Here is a 20,908-nt window from a genome sequence, read left to right on the forward strand (position 1 = left end):
GGCAAGGAACGTCATCAGGTGACATCATGTATCCAACATTTGACATCCACTTTTAGGGTATTTCCCGACATTTCGCCTCCCCATGTGTCTTATATTAAATTACTTGTCTCAGTCATTTACTACTCTTCGGAGGTTTTTAAACTTAATGAGAATCAACCCATATAAAGTAATGTTCTCTTGTCAGCAATCTTTAGAACATGTGCCGATTTAAATGTTAGGAGAGACAGTTAACTCCTCTAGCTCAAACATACATAGCAGCCCCTATTAACGCCACCGGCAACGGCCTTGCCGCAGTGAATACACGGGTTCCCGTGAGATCACCGAAGTTAAGCACTGTCGGGCGTGGTCGGCACTTGGATGAGTGACCATCCAGACCGCCATGCGCTGTTGCCATTTTTCGGGGTGCACTCAGCCTCGTGGTGCCAATTGAGAAGCTACTCGACCGAATAGTAGCGGCTTCGGTCAAGAATACCATCATAACGACCAAGAGAGCGGTGTGCTGGCCCCACACCCCTCCTCTCCGCATCCTCCACTGAGGATGACACGGCGGTCGGATGGTCCCGGTAGGCCATTCATGGCCTGACGACGGAGTGCGTTAATGCCACGAGTCTTTACCCTGATGTTGTCAGAATTGAGGATCATTCAATACGAACTTGCATGTTCAATGTAGGAGGCACAGATTACTAAATCAATTAACTAAAAAGTAGATCAATTTATTTTCCCCAGCCAACTGAAACCACCGATAGGTTGCATCAGCAAAGAACTATCGAATGTTGGGAATGGACAAATTTCCATGAGCACCAATCCTTTAATTCATAAATCATACAAGATGACGTAAATCTGTATAATTTCCAAAGGGGGTTAGTTTCAAATTCAAGCCAAGGGAACGACGACCGCTATCGTGGCCACAGAATTCACAGTACCCCAGGACCATCAACCTGCGCCTTGAGCAGCTCGAACACCTCTCGCCAGAAAGCCGAAGCATCATTTGCATTGCCATCCGCAGTCATTTTGGCTACAAGAACCTTTTTCTGTAGTAAGACGCAAACTGCTGTGTGGGGTTCAAGGAAACAAAACCACTGAGACACGCTCTCTCAGTCTCAATTCGTTGCAGTTCTTGGCAGGCATCACTTCATGATTAGCGTTAGTGAGGCTGTTGCCGCATTTTTCGCGATACATGTGCTGGTTTACACCACCATGGAAGCACTCTTACGCTACTACCGATTCTGTCAAGGAATTCGCAGGAGAACGCTTGTAGTAAATCCGTTCATGATTAAGATGAGAACACGCGATATGCACGTCGAGAAATCAGCATTACGGTTCCATTAGCAATACAGCGGTAAGCTTTGTCACGCTGCTACTGTGTGTATGATGGCATTACGTGATTACTACAGACCCGTTATCTTCGTTGGTTATTCTAAATTCTGGAAATTCATCTCCTCTAGTTCACTGACCCGTACTAAGTACTGAACAAGTTATCAACATTTCTTAGTGACTTATATATCTTTTCATGTGTATTTGGCTTGGCCCACAGCGTGCCTACGTGTCGCTGAATAGTCCATATATGTTGTCCGGCATATTCTCACTTTTTATAATGAGACTGCCTCCCTTTTCTGTGTTTTTCAATAATGTAGCTGTTTTAATTATAATTGTTTTTCTCTTACTGGCGCATTGTTTCCCCCTGTTTCTTTCATTAACCTCAAGAATAGAATTCCCTGCTGTAAGAGAAGTTATCTATGTCTCCAAGGTCCAGGGAGCGGAAGATTAACAGGTTACATCACTTTAATCGGATGACAGTAAAATTCCTCCCTTCCTTGTCAGCCATTAGATAATACCTCCAAGCTATTGTTTGCAAAATGTGTTGCTGCTTGAACAAGTGTACCTGAGTCAACTAAAGATTACCTTGTGAACATTTGAAATAGGATAATAAAAGGTATTTGTCTGCATCGCTACACACATGGTCTCACAAGCGTCCTCTCTGTTTAATAAAGGCGTAAGTGATCTACAGTGTACCAACTTTCCTTTCGTAAACGACTCCCCTCTTTATATCGCTGAGACAACTAGACGAATTTGACAAAATATATATTACATACATTGGTAAATTTACAGGTAAAATCGAACCTATGAAATATAAATACATATGATATAATCTGACCTATACTAAAGACATTAATTTCCCTTTTTACGATGGTTTATATACGTACCATACTGTTACAGCACTAATTATGTGTGCTGGTGCTTGTGTAAGGCCGAGTGATACTGTAGCTGGAAATGTCATAGAAATTCTCCTAGGACATCTGTTTTTACATTGAAATAATAAATATCTGTATGTTATTTGGAGGACGTCGTATTTTGCTAGTAGTTGCAGAACATTTTCCTTTCTTTTCCTTTTATTATTACTGGCAATTTCAATTGACAGTGTTCCGTCAGCTCCCACTTCAGTTTCGTATCCTCAAACTGTAACTGTACAGTCGTTTCTGTTATAGAGGTGTTAACTGAGAGTGCTGATTGCTGTGAAACTATCCAAAAAAAATTACTTTAATGTTCCAGGCTAAAACTTTTGTAGGATCTGTACATTGTGCAACTTATTCAGCTAATGCCGTTATCGTTAAGTTCATTAGATACAGACTGTACCTCTAGTAATTCGCATTCAGTCGTTCATCTCCGCTCACAGCAAGGCGATGAAAGTCGTACGTGTTTCTACAAACGATGTTGGAGTTGGATATGTCGATCGGTCCTTGCTAGATAGCAGCACGTTTGCCATCGAGACAAATACTAAAGTGGCTGGTTCAAATGGCTCTGAGCACTATGGGACTCAACTGCTGAGGTCATTAGTCCCCTAGAACTTAGAACTAGTTAAACCTAACTAACCTAAGGACATCACAAACATCCATGCCCGAGGCAGGATTCGAACCTGCGACCGTAGCGGTCTTGCGGTTCCAGACTGCAGCGCCTTTAACCGCACGGCCACTTCGGCCGGCAATACTAAAGTGTTAGTATTTCAAAATAGGTACCTGAAAGGAGTTATGATGGCTGAATTTCAATGTACGACTCGGCAGGTGTCTTCTGGAGATACATACAACCTCCAGTGTTTAGGTATAGCTCGTAAACTAGTAACAGTTCCCATTCGAGAATCAGAAAATATTTTTGTAACCCCGACCTCAAAAACAATGTTCAAATGTGTGTGAAATCTTATGGCACTTAACTGCTAAGGTCATCAGTCCCTAAGCTTACACACTACTTAACCTAAATTATCCTAAGGACAAACACACACACACACACACACACACACACCCATGCCCGAGGGAGGACTCAAACCTCCGCCGGGACCAGCAGCACAGTCCATGACTAACTTCGACTTCGGTAAAACATGATCAAGCTACATGCGAAACAACACGCAAAAGACGTACCGAAGAATAAATTGATGACTTTTTTAGGCGTATTGTCTAATCAGGTCTTGAGAAATTAAGGAGGAAGTAGTTAGCAAGGAGTTCATTATTTTGTTCTACGAAATGAATGCAACACAGCAGCCGTTCTCCTTTTCTGAGAAAACCTTGCTTGGCGATAAATCGTAAATTTCAAATAGCATGGCAACTGGTTAGGTTCCAAAATTTGTGTTAGTGCTTAGTGAAACGATTAGCAAAAGGCGCTGCTAACCACGGCTATCCGTCTACAGGCTGCTGTCTCAGGATGTTGCGATGGCGGAGAAACGTCGTCGTACGGGACACATCAGGTGTCGTTTGTTTCACTCATGGGTTCTGCTGCCGAGACAGCTTCCAGCACGCCCAGAGCAGTGACCGTGCTCACAGCATGGTGAGTGGCAGGCCGTAAACCTTTCGCTTTGCTCGCGCGAAGAGAGAATGTGGGGCTCGTCCGTCTGGCCTCTCCCTTTCGTCCTGTTAGGTATGTTATGGACACTTTTAGGGAAATAGAGTCCATCGCTGGAAAAAAATTTTGTGTCTTTGGTGTGTTTGCCGGGGGTAAGGCCTTCATCCAAGTTGCGGAAGAGGATCTATCTGCGACTGTCGGGGATCCAAGATGCAGTCATCTTCAAGTTGTGACTCATGTCGGCACCAATTACTATTGTCGCATGGGTTCTGACGGCTTCCTTTCTTTCTATCTTTTTATTTATTTTTTATTCTGTATTATAGCCTGAGTTCCTCTGATGTACGCTCTCTAGTCAAGTCTGATCACATGCAAAACAAAGACACTGTAAGTAGGCTGTTTAGGCTCTTATATTGGTAACGCCACCGCCACGTAGCGCTCTGTATGAAAATCACTGGCTGTGCTGTGTGTAGTCTGTGGCTGGGCGGCATTGTTGGTATTTGCTATTGTAGTGTTGGGCAGTTGGCTGTTAACAGCGCGCAGCGTTGCGCAGTTGGAGGTGAGCCGCCAGCAGTGGTGGATGTGGGGAGAGAGATGGCGGGATTTTGAGAGTGGACAATCTGGACGTGCGTCCATCAGTAAATTTGTAATATTGGATATCATGGACTGATATATATATTATGACTTTTAAACACTATTAAGGTAAATACATTGTTTGTTCTCAATCAAAATCTTTCTTTTGCTAACTATGCCTATCAGTAGTTAGTGCCTTCAGTAGTTTGAATCTTTTATTTAGCTGGCAGTAGTTCGAGTAAGGAAGATTTTTTTGAGGTAAGTGATTTGTGCATGGGGGTACACGCTTACTTTGTGTACCATGTGTTTGGCAAGCACAAGGAGCCCTAGCTAATATGGTGTTTGCTTATACAACTTTACACTTCGGTACCATATTTCTCTAACACTGAATTACACACCTATCTGATTATTTAACAGAGAAACAATTATATATTTTGTACCTTTGTAATTGTATTCTCATGTTGTAAATTTATAATTGTATAGACACCAGTGCTTCAAATGAAGTATCATTTCACTGCACACGTTTCTGTTGGTCATAATATATGCACAGTATGTGAGACGTTGGGACTGTTAGTACTTGCACGTGTGTTGATAATTCAGCAAGGGACTGGTAAACAGCATTGCTGGTTCTAAGGACAATTCCAAAAACTTTGTGAGTGCGCAAGTGGTGGTTTATGGACTTGCTATATTGTCCGCAAGACTGTTCGATGGTGATTGTGCACCTGCACAGTCGCAACAGATGGCTGCTCGCCGTCTCTACAAGGACTTTGATGGCCCACCAATAGCATTATTTCTACAAGGGCTACAGTGGGTCTGAATCTTTGATACCCCACCAATACCGTTATTTCTACAAGGACTACAGTGGGTCTGCACCTCTGGTGGCCCACCAATACCGTAATCTCTAACAGGACCACAGTGGTCTGCTCTGTGATGACTTGCCTACCAATATTCTTCAAAACTTCGACTGACTCTGCTGTGGGTTTGCTGTGTTGTGGCCCATTACCTGTCTTTCCGTTGGAAGTATAACACTACTTCTTCAAGACTGCATGGAAATCCACTACTTCCGTGTGTATTTTCTTTTACTGCTCAGACTTAGAGAAAAACACTGCAATTTTACTGTGATGAATGATCAGGACTGTCTTTATGGACAGTGAGAAAATTTTAGCTTTTGACCAACAGTGTATCAATAAGTGTGTCCATTTGATTTCTTTGTTATTGTAATTGTGAAAAAATTTTGACAAATATGTACTGGCCAGTGCCCAAAACAATTTGTAAAAATTTTTGTGGGGAGCATGGGGGCTATGGAAGTAGGCTGTTTAGGTTCTTATATTGGTAACGCCACCGCCACGTAGCGCTCTGTATGGAAATCACTGGCTGTGCTGTGTGCAGTCTGTGGCTGGGTGGAATTGTTGGAATTTGCTATTGTAGTGTTGGGCAGTTGGCTGTTAACAGCGCGTAGCGTTGCGCAGTTGGAGGTGAGCCGCCAGCAGTGGTGGATGAGGGGAGAGAGATGGCGGGATTTTGGGAGTGGACAATCAGGACGTGTGTCCATTAGAAAGAGTAAATTTGTAATATTGGATATCATGGACTGAGATATATATATATATATATATATATATATATATATATATATATATATATATAATGACTTTTAAACACTACTAGGGTAAATACATTGTTTGCTCTCTATTAAAATCTTTCTTTTGCTAACTATGCCTATCAATAGTTAGTGCCTTCAGTAGTTTGAATCTTTTATTTAGCTGGCAGTAGTGGCGCTCGCTGTATTGCAGTAGTTCGAGTAACGAAGATTTTTGTGAGGTAAGTGATTTGTGAAACGTATAGGTTAATTTAGTCAGGACCATTCTCTTGTAGGGATTATTGAAAGTCAGATTGCATTGCGCAAAAAACTATTGTGTGTCAGTTTAAGCACAGTCATGTATAATTTTTCTAAGGGGACGTTTCAACAAATCGAATTAAACAGTAAATTGCGTAAGTATTTTAACAAAATCTCTGAATTATTAGAACTCCTGGAATGCTGTCGCTCTCATATTATACTCGGAAGCGAGAGCTGCACGAAACCCGAAGCAGGAAGAAATATTTAACGAGGCACGCAACATATATGAAAAAGACACCAAAGAAGGGGGAACTTTTATTATAATCGACAAAAATATTGTCTATTGGGGTCGAAATCAGCAAGATTATATGGACGCGAGTAACCGGCCTAGATGAATTCAAATTAATCATCGGATGTTTTTACCATCCACCCGATTCTGCTAAGACAATTATAGAATCTTTCTAAGGTCTTCACACAGAAGCGCGTAAGTACCCTGATCTTGCAGTTCTAGTTGGTACAACTTTAAACTGCCGTTTATAGACACAGACGTCTTCGGATTTGTTGCAGGTGATACAGAACGATAGTCTTGTAAAGAAGTTCTGAACGCTTTCTCCGAAAACTGTCCTGACCACTCAGTGCGACGGTCCACACATAATGAAAGTATTTTATAACTCGCATCTACAAATAGGTCTAACCTTACCGAAAATGCCAGTATAGTGACCGGGATTAGCGATAACGGTGTCATCATCGCAACGATGGTTGCTAAAGTTCATTAACACACCAAGAAAGCTAGAAAAGTTTTTACGCTGGAAAGAGTAGAAAAACGGTTGTTAGTATCCTACTGAGACAATGAATGTTCGTCATTTAGTTTCAATACGATGGTCACAGTGGAATTATGGGCAAAGTTTAAACTGACTTTAAAGTAGTTTGCAGAAGTACGTGCCGAATAAGTGGATTAAGGACAGAAAAGAGCCACCGTGACTGGTTTAATGACAAGCAGAGAAAAGAACGATTGTCGCACTTCCGTTTCAGACGAGAACGCCTAAATGTCGAGAGGCAAAAACCAATGGAAATTCGTGCGTCTATAAAAAGATAGCTGCGCGAAGAATAGAACTACTTCCAGCATCATACACTAGTGAAAGATCTTGCAGAGAATCCTACAAAATGTTGGTCCTAGGTAAAGTCGCTAAGTTGGTCGAAGGCTTCAAATGGTTCAAATGGCTCTGAGCACTATGGGACTTAACTTCTATGGTCATCAGTCCCCTAGAACTACTTAAACCTAACTAACCTAAGGACATCACACAACATCCAGTCATCACGAGGCAGAGAAAATCCCTGATCCCGCCAGGAATCGAACCCGGGAACCCGGGCGTGGGAAGCAAGAACGCTACCGCACGACCACGAGCTGCGGACTCGAAGGCTTCCGTGCAGTCACTTGTACTCCAGTCTGGTATGCGTATATCAGACAGCAAAAGGAAAGGTGAAGCTTTTAATTTTGCGTTTAAAAAAATCCATCACGCATAAGGATCGTATAGACACGCCATCGTATGAAAGGCACTCAAACTCTGAACGAGCTTAAAACAAATTAATCGTCAGGTCCATATGTAATGTCAATTCGATTTCACATACACACAGTTAGCACGCATTTCTCGAGCATCTCTCTCGCAAAGGAAACTCCCATGTGACTGGAACAAAGCGCATGTGACTCACGGATATAACGAGGAGCAACGAAACCGCAAAATTACAGACCCCTATGCTTAACGTCGGTTTGCTGCAGATCTCTCGAGCATATTCTGAGTACGAACGTAAAAAATTTCCATGACAGAAAAAGCTTCTATCGACAAATCAACTCGGATTTAAAAAGCGGCGCTCGTCCATAGCTTTCCCTTTTTTTTCGCACGATGTCCTGCGAACCATGGATGAAGTCAAGAGGCAGATTTCCGGAAACCGTTTGACACAGTGGTGAGCAGCAGACAGTTAACGTTGTATTGTATTGTATTGTATGTTAACCGGGGACCTAGAAACGACGGAGAGGCTTCGTCGCCGCCGCAGCCGCAGTGGTCCACAGCCCCACGACGACTACCGCAGTCCACTTCACCCCTCCGCCGCCCCACACCGAACCCAGGGTTATTGTGCGGTTCAGTCCCCGGTGGACCCCCCAGGGAACGTCTCACACCAGACGAGTGTAAACCCTACGTTTGCGTAGTAGAGTAATGGTGGTGTACGCATACGTGGAGAACTTGTTTGCGCAGCAATCGCCGACATAGTGTAACTGAGGCGGAATAAGGGGAACCAGCCCGCATTCGCCGAGGCAGATGGAAAACCGCCTAAAAACCATCCCCAGACTGGCCGGTTCACCGGACCTCGACACAAATCCGTCGGGCGGCTTGGTGCCGGGGACCAGGAGCTCCTTCCCGCCCGGAAAGCCTGCGTTAGACAGCACGGCCAACCGGGCGGGCAGACAGTTAACATACCGTAGGTATGAGCATACGGAATAAGTTCTCAGTTATGTGAGTGGCTTGAAGATTTTTTGAGTTATAGAACGCAGTAAATTGTCTTGGATGAGGAATGGTCATCACATAGGCATATTCAGGGGTGCCCCAGGGATGACTGATAGCACCGCTCTTGTCCTTTATATAGTTAAACGATCTGATGGAGAAAGTGATTAGAAGTTTGCTACTGTTTGCTAGTGAAGCTCTGGTGTACGGGGAAATGACGTCTTTGAGTGACTGTGGGAGAATACAGGATGACTTGCATAGAATTTCTATTTGGCGTCATGGATAGTAGCTTGCTCTAAATATAGAAAAATGTAACTTAATAAAGACGCAAATGAAAACCAGTCCTATAATATTAGAATACACAATTAGTGCCTTGCAGTTTGACAGTCACGTCGATAAAGCACTTAGGAGCAACATTTCCATGCGAGATGAGCACTTACCGTGCGGGGCAGCGCAGTGGTTAGCACACTGGACCCGCATTCTGGATCAAAGCCGCGTCCGGTCATCGTGATTTAGGTTTTATGTGATTTCCTTAAATCACTTAAGGCACATGTCGGGAGGGTTCCTTCAAAAGGGCACAGCCAATTTCCTTCTCCACCCTCCCATAATCCCAGCTTGTGCTTCGTCTCTAATAGCCTCGTTGTCGACTGGAAGTTAAACACTAGTATCCTCCCCCTCCCACTACTCCACCTACTCCTCCTCCTACAGAAGGAAGGTTCGTTGCAGGTAGATCAAATGATCGACTTCAGTTTATTGGGAGAATTCTACGAAAGTGTGGCTCATCTACAAAGGTGACCACGTATAGAACACCTGTGTACCCATTCTTGAGTATGTACTGCTTCAGAGTTTAGAATCCCCACTAGGAAGAAATTGAAATACGAGACGCAAGATTTTGTAATGACAAAGACCAAAGCACAGGCCCAGAGCAGTAACTAGGTAGCAGCCGCCGTCAGCTGCCATAGTCAGCGATCTTCTGACACCAGCGCCTCCGTTGCACAGCTGCTTTCGCCATTCCTCCTCCCATGGTTCAACCTACTGTCGTAAAGCAACAGCAGAGCCCAGGATATTGGCACCCATTGGGAAAACGTCCGTGTGTCAAGGTAAGCGGCAACGGTAGACCTTCCCCCTTATCATCAGAACTGCTGGACCATGCTACGACGATCAATGCGAGCCAGTCGTCGCCATACCCATGCTGCAGTTGTCAACGCCGCCACCGTGTTGCCTGACCGTCCAGGTCCTTGGCAGCGTGCTCGCTGCCCCCGACTCACGGTCTGAAACACATTCAGCCACCTCTTTGCCATGCGTGGACAGTTCTACTGGAAGGCCTAACTAGACCTGGCTAAGTGTCACCTTATGGATGTCCTGCCATCGTGATGGAGCAGCAGGCAACCGCCGCAGTTCAGAAGTTGCAAAGCCGTACTGTACGCCTCCACAGATAATGCCTGTGTTGGCGTGTCTGTGCCACACTTTTCGGGTCCTAGGATCATTTCCTGCCACATGATGTCTGTCTGCTGCAGGCACATTGCTGTAACAAGAAACCTCTTGAGTGCTAAATCGCAAGTTCAGTCTTTAGCAAGGCTCATTTGAAAGTTTTGTGTTAATAACTATAGCAGGAAAAGTATTAGCTACTAATGATTTACCACGTGCATCAGGAGGGTGACACAATACGAAACTACGGAAGGTGCTGAGATCAAGATTCTATAGGATGCATGCATTACGCTTCACGAATTGGACATTGTCGACATTCAAGAAATTTTCAAAACAAACCATTAACTTGCATCACGAATGGAAAATGGCGCTCACAGTAATCACAAAGTTTTGCACGATCAAGATCAAAGACGAACTCCTTGGGAGTTACAAACGGTGCAGGACGCTCAGTTAGGTACCCACCCTTAAAGAATACATATAGAATCATATTGCTATAACGGGGTAATGAGAATCGTTGGAACGTGATGGCATGCAACCGAATTAGAAACTGTCTGTCGTGGAGCTTATAGCGAAACAGGCTATCCTACGGGCGTAGCCGCAAAGAGTGGGGTAGAATGTTCTATAGGTACAGTAGAAGACAGACATCCAGAGGTTGACTCCAGTGGTCAATGTCACACACTTTTCATGGGGGATAGTTTGCTCTAAGTGTGTTCCATTTTTATGTGCAGACCAGGACTCAAACAACAGCAAGTTATTTTGACCACCTATTGTACAAAAGCTATGTTCATATCGTAGGCGTAGCTCTCTGTTGTCCACTTTCTACTCTTGCTTGCTGTGACGTAAATATTCTCTACTGCCCCTCCAAGATCAAGCACATGAGAAAAATCGTAGAGACAGAGCAACTTCAATTTCTTGCTGAACAATAAATATCTTTCCAGTCAGTTTACGATCCACATTAACAGTTAGTTCGCATTCTTTTTCTTTTTTCAGTCATCAGTCTTCTGACTGGTTTGATGCGAGCCACCAAGAATTCGCCTCCCGAGCCAATCTCCTCATCACAGGGTAGCACTTGCAACCCATGTTCTCAATTATTTGTTGGATGAATTCTAATCTCTCTCTTCTCTAAAGGTTTTACCCTCTACAGATCGTTCTAGTATCATGGAAATTATTCCCCGATCTCTTAAAACATGTGCTATCATATTGCCCCTTTTTATTTTAGTGTTATCCATATATTCCTTCCCTGATCGAGACTGCGGGGAGCCTTCTCATTCCTTACCTTATCAATCCACCTAATTTTCAACATTCTTCTGTAGCACCACATCTCAAGTACTTATAGTCTCTTCCGTACCGGTTTTTCCACAGTCCATGTTTCACTACCATACAATGCTGTGCTCCAAACGTACATTCTCAGAAATTTCTTTTTCAAATTAAGACCTACGTTTGACACCAGCAAGCATATCTTGCTAGGAATGCCATTTTTCCCAGCGCTTGTCTGCTCTTGAAGTCCTCCTTGCTTCGTCCACCGAGGGTTCGTTTTCTTCCTAGGTAGTAGAATTCTTAACTTCATCTACTTTGCGACCATTAATCCTGATGTTAAGTTTCTCACTGTTCTCATTTCTGTTGCTTCTCACTACTTTCGTCCTTCATCGATTTACTGTCAATCCATATTCTGCACTCAGTGGTCGTTCATTCCACTTAACACACTCTTTATAGTAATTTCATCAGCACATCTTCCCATTGATATCCTTTCACCTCGAATTTAAATTCCATTCGCGGAGCTTTCTTTTATTTTCGTCATCCTTCTTCCGCGTATAGATTGAGTAGTAGGGGCGGAAGACTACCTCACTGTCTTACAACCTTTTCAATCGAAGCGCTTCGTTCTTAGGTTTCCCACGCCTATTATTCCCTCTAGGCTCTTTTACATGTTGTATATTAGCCGTCCATCCCTATAGTTTATCTCTATTTTCCTCAGAATTTCGAAAATCTGGCGCCATTTGGCACTGTCGAACACTTTTTCTAGGTCGACAAATGCTATGAACGTGTCTTGCTTTTTCTTTAGTCTTGCTTCCACTGCCAACCGCGACGGTAGACTGCTCTCTGCTTTCCTAGAGCCGAACTAATCGTCATCTAACAGATCCTCAACTTTATTTTCCATTCTTCTGTATATTATTCTTTTCAGCAGCTTGGATGCATGAGCTGTTATGACGATTCTTGGATAATTTTCGAACTTATCAGCTGCTGCAGGCTTCGGAATTGTGTGGATGATGTTTCTCCAAAAGTCTGACGTTATATCGCCAGACACACGTATTCTACACACCGACGTGAATAATCGTTTTGTTGCCACTTCCCCCAATGATCTTAGAAATTTTAATGAAATGTTATCTACTCTCCTACCTAATTTGATGTTAAGATCCCAATCCTTTTTTAATTTTTTTTCCAATACTGGATTTCCTATCTCTTCCCTACCGAATAATCTTTCTTCCCCATCATAGAGGCCTTCGTTGTACACTTTCCACCTATCCACTCTCTCCTCTGCTTTTGTGGAATCCCCATTGCACTCTTAATGTTAATTTCATCAAAGATTGTTTTGACCTCTGTATATGCTGAGTCAGTCCTTCCGACGATCATTTTCTGTATCTTCTCATTTTTCATGTAGCCATTTCGCCTTAGCTACTCTGCATTACCCATTTGTTTCGTTCCTAAGCGACTTATATTTCTGTTTTACTGATTTTCCCGTAACATTTATTTTCTTCCTTCTGTTACTCATGATTTCTTCGCAGTTAATTCTGTATTCGTGATTTTCCCTGAACATTTTTGTGCTTAATTCTTTCATCGATCAACTAAAGTATGTCTTCTGTTACTCTTGGTTTCTTCGCAGTTCTGTGATTGCCCTTTTTACAGATTTAGATCCTTCTTCAGATGAACTGCCTACTGAGCTATTCCTTATCGCAATATCTATAGAATTAGAGAACTTCAAGCGTACTTCGTCATTCCTTAGCACTTTCTATCCCACTTCTTTGCGTATTGATTCTTCCTGACTAATCTCTTAAACTTCAGCCTACTCTTCAACATTACTAAATTGTGACTTACTCTGTGTCTGCTCCTGGGTACGCCCTATAATTCGGAATTTCTGCCTGACCATGATGTACTCTGATATCTTCCTCTATCTCCCTGCCTATTCCAAGTATACCTTTTCCTTTTCGGATTCTTGTAGAGAGTATTCGTTATTGCGAGCTGAAATTTATCGCAAAGCTCAATTAGTCTTTCTCCTCTCTCATTCCTAATATCAAAGCCAAATTCTCCTGTAACCCTTTCTTCAAGTCCTTCCCTACAATCGCATTTCAGTCCTCTCATGACTGTTAGATTTTCAGCTCCCTTTACGTACTGAGCCGGTCGTGGTGGCCGATCGGTTCTAGACGCTTCTGTCCGGAACCGTGCGACTGCTGCGGTCGCAGGTTCGAATCCTGCCTTGGGCATGGATGTATGTGAAGTAATTAGGTTAGTTAGGTTCAAGTAGTTCTAGGTTCTAGGGGACTGATGACCTCAGATGTTAAGTCCCATAGTGCTCAGAGCCATTTGAACCATTTACGTAGTGAATTACTTGTTTAATGTCCTAACATACAGGTACTTTCCCCATCTCTTCATATTTAGCTTGCGAAGTCGGTATGTATACCTGAGTTATCGTTGTCGATGTTGGTTTGCTGTATATTCTGATGAGGACAGCCCTATCACTGAACTGTTCACAGTAACACACTCTCTGACCTACCTTCCCATTCACAACGAATCCTACTCCCGTTATACCATTTTCTGCTGCTGTTGATACTACCCTATACTCATCCGACCAGAAATCATTGTCTTCTTTCCATTTCATTTCACTGACCCCTACTACATCTCGACTGAGCCTTTGCATTTCCCTTTCCAGATCCTTTAACTTCCCTGTCACGTTCAAGCTTCTGACGTAGAACATTATCCTTTCGTTGGTTATTCAATCTTCTTCTCATGGCAAACCCCCCTTGGCAGTCCCCTCCCAGAGATCCAAATGGGGGCTTATTACGGAATCTGTTGCCAAAGGGGAGATCATCATGATAGTTCTTCAATTACAAGCCACATGTCCTGTGGATGCAGATAATTGTTGTATAGGAATGCGTTAAGGCACTGATGTTAATTGATGTTGATACAACTCTCTCGATACTTCTAGTTTCCAGGATTCCTTTCATATGCATTTCCTCATCAAACCCCGACTGGTGGGAGTTGAAAATAAATTCCTTACTGAACGATGGGATAGGTTTTTATATCTCATGTATAGATTTTCAGGCCGATTGCGCAGGTTGCTATGCATCGTGAAGGTGACGCTTTGTTTGAAATTTCGTTATCTTCGGGCCTCCAATTTTGTAGCACTATTTGAAGTCATGCAACCATCCACTGCTTCCCTTGAAATCACTGTAATCTATGTTGCGTACAATGTGATGTGCTTAAAATAGTAGGTCCAACGTGATGTTAAACCCTATCTTCCTTCCTTCCTTCCAACGTAGCAGGTCATTATCACGAACATCCTGTAAATTATATCAAGCATTGTATCCAGCACCCTTGAATAGCGCGGCACAAGCTTTTGTAACAAACGCACCTTGTCGTCCCTTGAATATCCGTAGTTTTTCTTAAGCACTACACGGTCATATTGCTGCAAACTTATTCTAAATCTGTGCATAATTGTTTTTTTATCATAATGCTGACGCTCTTCCATGTACTTAATTATGTTCAGTACCCGCCCCTTGGACAGCGAATGTCTTTTACAATGTTTCACTGGAGACGGTATTTTTGGCTCCCTGTTCGACAAGGGTGGTGAACTACACAGCACTTGTTAAACACATATCGTCATCGTTGTACCACTCACGTACATTGTCCGCACACTCGAGCGTATACCACACCACAAATTCCACGACTCGTCTTGCAGAAACGCTAATATTTCATCTGCCACTTCTTTCTCCATTTGCGATATTCCTTGGATTCCTTCGTGACTAACTGTCAACTTCGGCAGACGTTGTTGTAGATATAATCCAATGTTTGCCTTGGGTATCGTTGCTACTGCTCTGCTCCGTATCAAGACCTCTAGCACTGTAGCAGTGTTGTGAAATACTTGTCGACTAAGCAGTTCAACTAAACCCGGTTGTTTCATGTTCTGCTTAGCATTGGATAACTCCAGTCCCGCCCCCTGTTGATATTAGCACCCAACATTGTGGTTGCATGGTAGACAATATTTGGGGCGTCGAATGCTGTAAACTTTTCCGACCCCGAACTCAAGGGGTTCCTTGTGTGTTTATCTTTTGGATACAAAGAACTTTAACAACAAATTTGCTGCCTACATCGTCTGCACATCCACGCACCCTGGCCGAGAGCCTCTCTCCAACCCCCGTCATATTTGTGCCAGAAGAAGTTTTGGAGAGCGAGGTAATGGTCCAACCGAGGGCAGCAATGATAGGGATTCATCGGCAACGACATTCAGCACAACGGATGTAAGTCTGCCTTTTAAACTTTTAGGCCAGTATGTCTGTCGTTTTTCCTTTCTTTTTCTATTCTGTTTCAATATACTGTACACTGTGGTGATAGTAATTAAGCAAAATGTCCATCGACACAGAAATGGCTGACAAGGAAACGATTCGGCGTTTGGTGTACCAGGTGGCAAGGATTGCAGCCGATAATGGAGAGTAGCGTGGGGAGATAGATTCTTCAAAGGGGAAAAGAAGTGAACGGTAAATGTGTAGTACGCCTACATCTATCATTGATGCTAGTGATGCCTCATGAAACACCCCATTTTCTGGCAGATCTGGAGAGGATATTTTTGTTTTGTTTTGGATAACTTACGTAAATGAATAATAGAGCGAAACGAATGGAAAGGAAAGGGGATAGGAAGAAGATAGAAAGAAAATAATGACTGTAAGCTGCAGAGGGCACTGCGACAATGCAGTGGCGAGAGTTAAAAATTTCTGCCAGACTGGACTCGAAACCCACAACTTCGCCAGAAAGGTTACCTTAATTGCTTCGGCCATGCGGATGCTTTTCATCAGATCCAGGTTCCCCACTTCCCCCTCGCCGCACCGCAACAGCCCCCGCCCATTAACTTCCTGCACGGAGATTTCCGATTCTCATACACGTTTGGGCGTTGGTTGTGCATCCGGACTGAAACTTTTTCATCAAACATCCATCGTCCCCAAAGAATTGTAGATATGTGTCGGTTCTGTCGGACATGTCCAACAGAAGAGACATCACTTCCGATGAAGCAGCTGGGACGTATACACGAATGGAAAGGAAACGGGATGTGAAAGAGATAGGAAGGAAATAATGACTTTCAGCCGCACTGGGCATTGCCGCAATGCATCGAAGAGAGTTGAAAATTTGTGCTGGATCGGCACTGACCAGGATCTTCCGCTTCTCTAGAACGGTTGTCTGGTTGCCTGAAGGCAGGCAACAGCCTGACACGAGAATAATAGCGTAGCCTGCCTGCAAGCCCTTAGGACTCCACCGCAAGTTGTCTCTGAACAGACACATTTTTAAAGAACTCAACACAGTTGGGCAGGTGTCACTGAATTGAACGATCTTACAGGGACCGTTTTCCATTCTGCTACTACATCTTTTAATATCACATACCCTGGTCACATAAGGCAGCGAAAAAATAGGAATGAGGATAAAAATGAGCGGCTGGTCCCGGCGGAGGTTCGAGTCCTCCCTCGGGTATGGGTGTGTGTGTTTGTCCTTAGGATAATTTAGGTTAAGTAGTGTGTACGCACAGGGACTGATGACCTTAGCAGTTAAGTCTCATACGATTTCACACACATTTGAACATTTGAACATTTGAGGATAAAAACGTTTTTCTGCTTAGGATCACTTTCAGATTTCTTCGAATGATTTTTATCGATTCACAGTGGCCCCATACTGTATACCACACCACAAATTGCTGTCACGCTGCACTCCAAAGGAGGGAGATCACGTTCAGTGCGGTTGGAGACCCGAAATATCCCTAGAAAAGGATTGAATGTTCTGCGGCGTAGCAGCAGTGGTAAAATTTGTGAAGAACTTCGTCCTGCTGCTCATCGCACTATGAGCTGTCGGATTCATCCGCGAAATGTGCAGGAACCAACGTCCAAAAGAAATGAGTGGGTTCAATGACACACTCGATGCCATCCCCTTAGCCACTTCCGAGTCGATTCTAAGCACTGTGTGTCTGAAATTTTATTTTGGGTTACCTATAAGAAAACCGTGTTCTGCCTTCCATAGCTGAGGCGTCAAAAGAAGTTGTGAGCTGTGCGGAAGAGAGGGATGACGACCTTCCCAATATTGCACACATGTACGGTGCACTGAGCAGAATTATAGTGAAATTTGGTGCCAATGTGACATCATTAACCCACTTTAGATGTCACCTGGACGTATGAGCTCTGTTTTTTTTTCTTTTCTTCGCATGCGTCGAAACCTTGCTGTTTGAAGAGTCACCGCGGGCGGGTGTGACGCCCCAGTAGTCCACGTTTCTGCACCATTGAAGTGAAAGGTACCTACCTTTGAGCCAAGAGTCATACTTGTGCGTCACAAGAGGTTTCGAAAAAGTGACCCTTTATTTGTGTTCTCAGTGTACTTAGCCTCGCGGAGTAGCCGCGGGGTCTTGGCGTCTTGCCGCCGCTGTCCTCGTCGGAGGTTCGGGTCCTCTCTCGGGCATGGATGTATGTGTTTTCCTTAGCGTAAGTTAGTTTAAGATAGATTAAGTAGTAAGCCTAGGGACCGATGACCTCAGCAGTTTGGTCCCATAGGAACTTACCACAAATTTCCAAATTTCAATGTACTTGCCAAGGAATTCTCGACAAGCACACGAGAAACAGCGAGGCGGCGTGTGTCGCTGCGCGATACTAGTCCACCACGATATTACTGCATAAGGGACGGAGGGCGCTTCGGTCGACTTAGCGTATTATCAGGGTTGACAGTGTATGCACAAGTGACCAAAAAGCGTTGGCAGTGCGAAGCGATATTCGTAGCTCCTCTTTATTTATTTACTGCTACCTCACCGAGTGTTTTCAATAATGGCCAACTGCAATAATATCGTGGTTGAATAGCAGCTGAGTGCGACAACATGCGCCGCGGATGTAATTTGAAGTGAATGCCAACACAAGACAATCACACTCGCGGCTCGCTGTGCTCGTAACTCGTATGTCTCAGGTTTCATTCGAATAAAATTTTTTCCAACTGATAGAGATACACGAAAACGAAAGTCATGAAGCTGGTAATTATGGAGGGTGGACACAAGGTTTTTATGTTACCCGTTCAAATTGCACAAAATGAAATTCCATGCAAAAGGTTGGATAGTGCCCGAAACAGCACGCCAAGGTCGCAAGACTTGGATTTTGAAATCAGACTCGTAACATACAGTGTACCCCAAAATCATTACTATCCAAACATAGGCACAGTACGAAGTATGTAATTTTATTTGCCTAGTTTCCGAGCAGAAGGTATCTTCTTGCACGAGCAGAGACGTAAATCTTATGTTTCTATTCTTAGAGAGAAGTAAACGGTAACAAGAACTAATTGTAAAATGTAAACTTTCACGGCCGGAAATGCCACAATTCATAAAATGTTCCGGGCTATTATACATTGGTCGAATGTATTACACCTTACAACATAAGGTGAAATCCATTCGACCATGCCATAATAGCCCGGAACACTTTATTAATTTATAACGAGAACTGCATGCAGCACTAGTGGATTTGATGACAGGAGATTTTCAACAGCTCTCATTCATAGAGGACACTGGTTTTCGACAGTTAGTTGGACTGTTGGACTCAAAACACTCGACACAAAACCGTAAAAATTTGCACCACATGACTGAAGAAAATTAGTATGAAGAGAAATGAAATATTCTACCTGTGTCTCTTTAACGAGCGGTATTTAGGCCTCTCTAAACTGAGAGGCATGTATGGTTGTAACTGCTCATTCCATTTAGCTCTCGCGACTTTCTGTTTCCCAGAACAGCCTACATCGCTGAGTATAAGGACGCATTAAATAACATGGTTTCAAAATGGAACACGGAAAATTAAGTTGTACGCAACTCAACTGACAATTCCAGAAACAGGCGTCAGCCGTACGTTGTATCTTATTTAATACATTCCATCACGTTAATTGTGAAAAGTTCTTTGAACTGTGAGAGTGAGATCTTCTTTGTATGCCAAAAGGCCAGAAGAACGTTTAGTATTTTTAAACAAGTTGCAGTGCTAATTAAAAAGTCCGTGAGATCCAGAACCTAATGAAAAAAACCTGTACGTAAATTAATTACGAATTCGAAATCATACCAAACAGCACGCTACAACACCTACTGGAGCAAAACGAAGGCATTGCATCGTGTTTATCATCTTTGTATTCAGGCGTTCAGAGCCTCACGAGTGGAGAATTTTGAACGAAGGTTTAAGTGTACTGAAAACTGTACCAGTCTTTCGAAAGCTGTTGTAGTAAACAGATAGATAATCGTAACTGTATGCAAAGGAAACTGGGCTACCACGAGCAGCACAAGAGTTACACCAACGTCTGGACAACTCACTAGCAGCTAGGCTAGGATTAACAGAAACATAGTACATGCAGTTTCTACGTTCCTCAGCCCAAGATTCAAACCGTCACCATTTACGAATCCCAAGCCTAGTTGCAGAGCGCTCGTACGTGATAGAGACTTCGGGATCAACTCATTCGCCCGCTGACGACAGTAGTCACGAGTACCATTTCGAAGAAATTGCCAGTAGTTCTTCGAGAAGAAGTTTCCAGTCAATACCTAATGAGAAGCGCCTCTGACCATGTAGACCTGGCGTCCTGCGATATTTAGAAGAACCGCACCTGCGTCGACGGAGAAACCTAAACAGCTCTGGAAGAAAAAATAACAGGTACACAAGTCTAGCTGTCGTGAACAAAAAATATCTCCCAACACCTACAACTTCTGTTCCCAGTGAGAGAACATCTTACAAATCAGAACTTCTCGTAAAGAGAGAAAGATAACTGAAAAGATAACTGTAAGCGTAGGCTTCAGCGGCCGTTATTATTGTCAATAAAATTCTTCTGGGCTATTGACCAAATTGTCAATATATATATAATTGTCCGTCGTTTCGGCCGCTATTACAAGTGGCGTTCCTCAGGGCTTGTGTTGAGCTGACTGCTGATTGAGAGAGACTGTAGTTCCTATATAGTAACGGTGGAAGCTGTTTACGTAAGTTAATAGGGTACTCGAGAATATGAGGGGCGTTTAAGGCGTTCTTTATTGGTCTTCATATTATTCCTCGTCATTGGTGGTCAAAGACGTGCTTGATTGTTATCTACATTATTTTGTGCCATAGATGGACAGAAATAATGTAAACACCAATCAAGATCGTCTTTATCCACGAATGACAAAGAATAACATAAAGACCAGTAAAGAACGCCTAACACCCCTCCTCCTATTCCAAAGTACCCTATAAAATTACTTAAACAGCTTCTACCGCTACTACATAACATCTGCAGTCTTTCTCATTCAGCAGCGAACTCAGCACTAGCCCTGAGGAAGGACACTTGCAATAGTTGTCGAAACGTCATACAATTTCAGATGCTGACAATGCGGTCGACAGCCCAGAAGAATTTTATTGACACTGAAAGGCTAATTGTTTAATAAAACCAAGTACCTAAACAAAACTCGGCAGCAGTGCTGCAACGGGAAGTAAAAATTCATTCTGAAGAAGAACTTTTTTTAATTTATACAGTA

The sequence above is a fragment of the Schistocerca americana genome, chromosome 3 (genome assembly GCF_021461395.2).
Source record: "Schistocerca americana isolate TAMUIC-IGC-003095 chromosome 3, iqSchAmer2.1, whole genome shotgun sequence".
Lineage (NCBI taxonomy): Eukaryota > Metazoa > Arthropoda > Insecta > Orthoptera > Acrididae > Schistocerca > Schistocerca americana.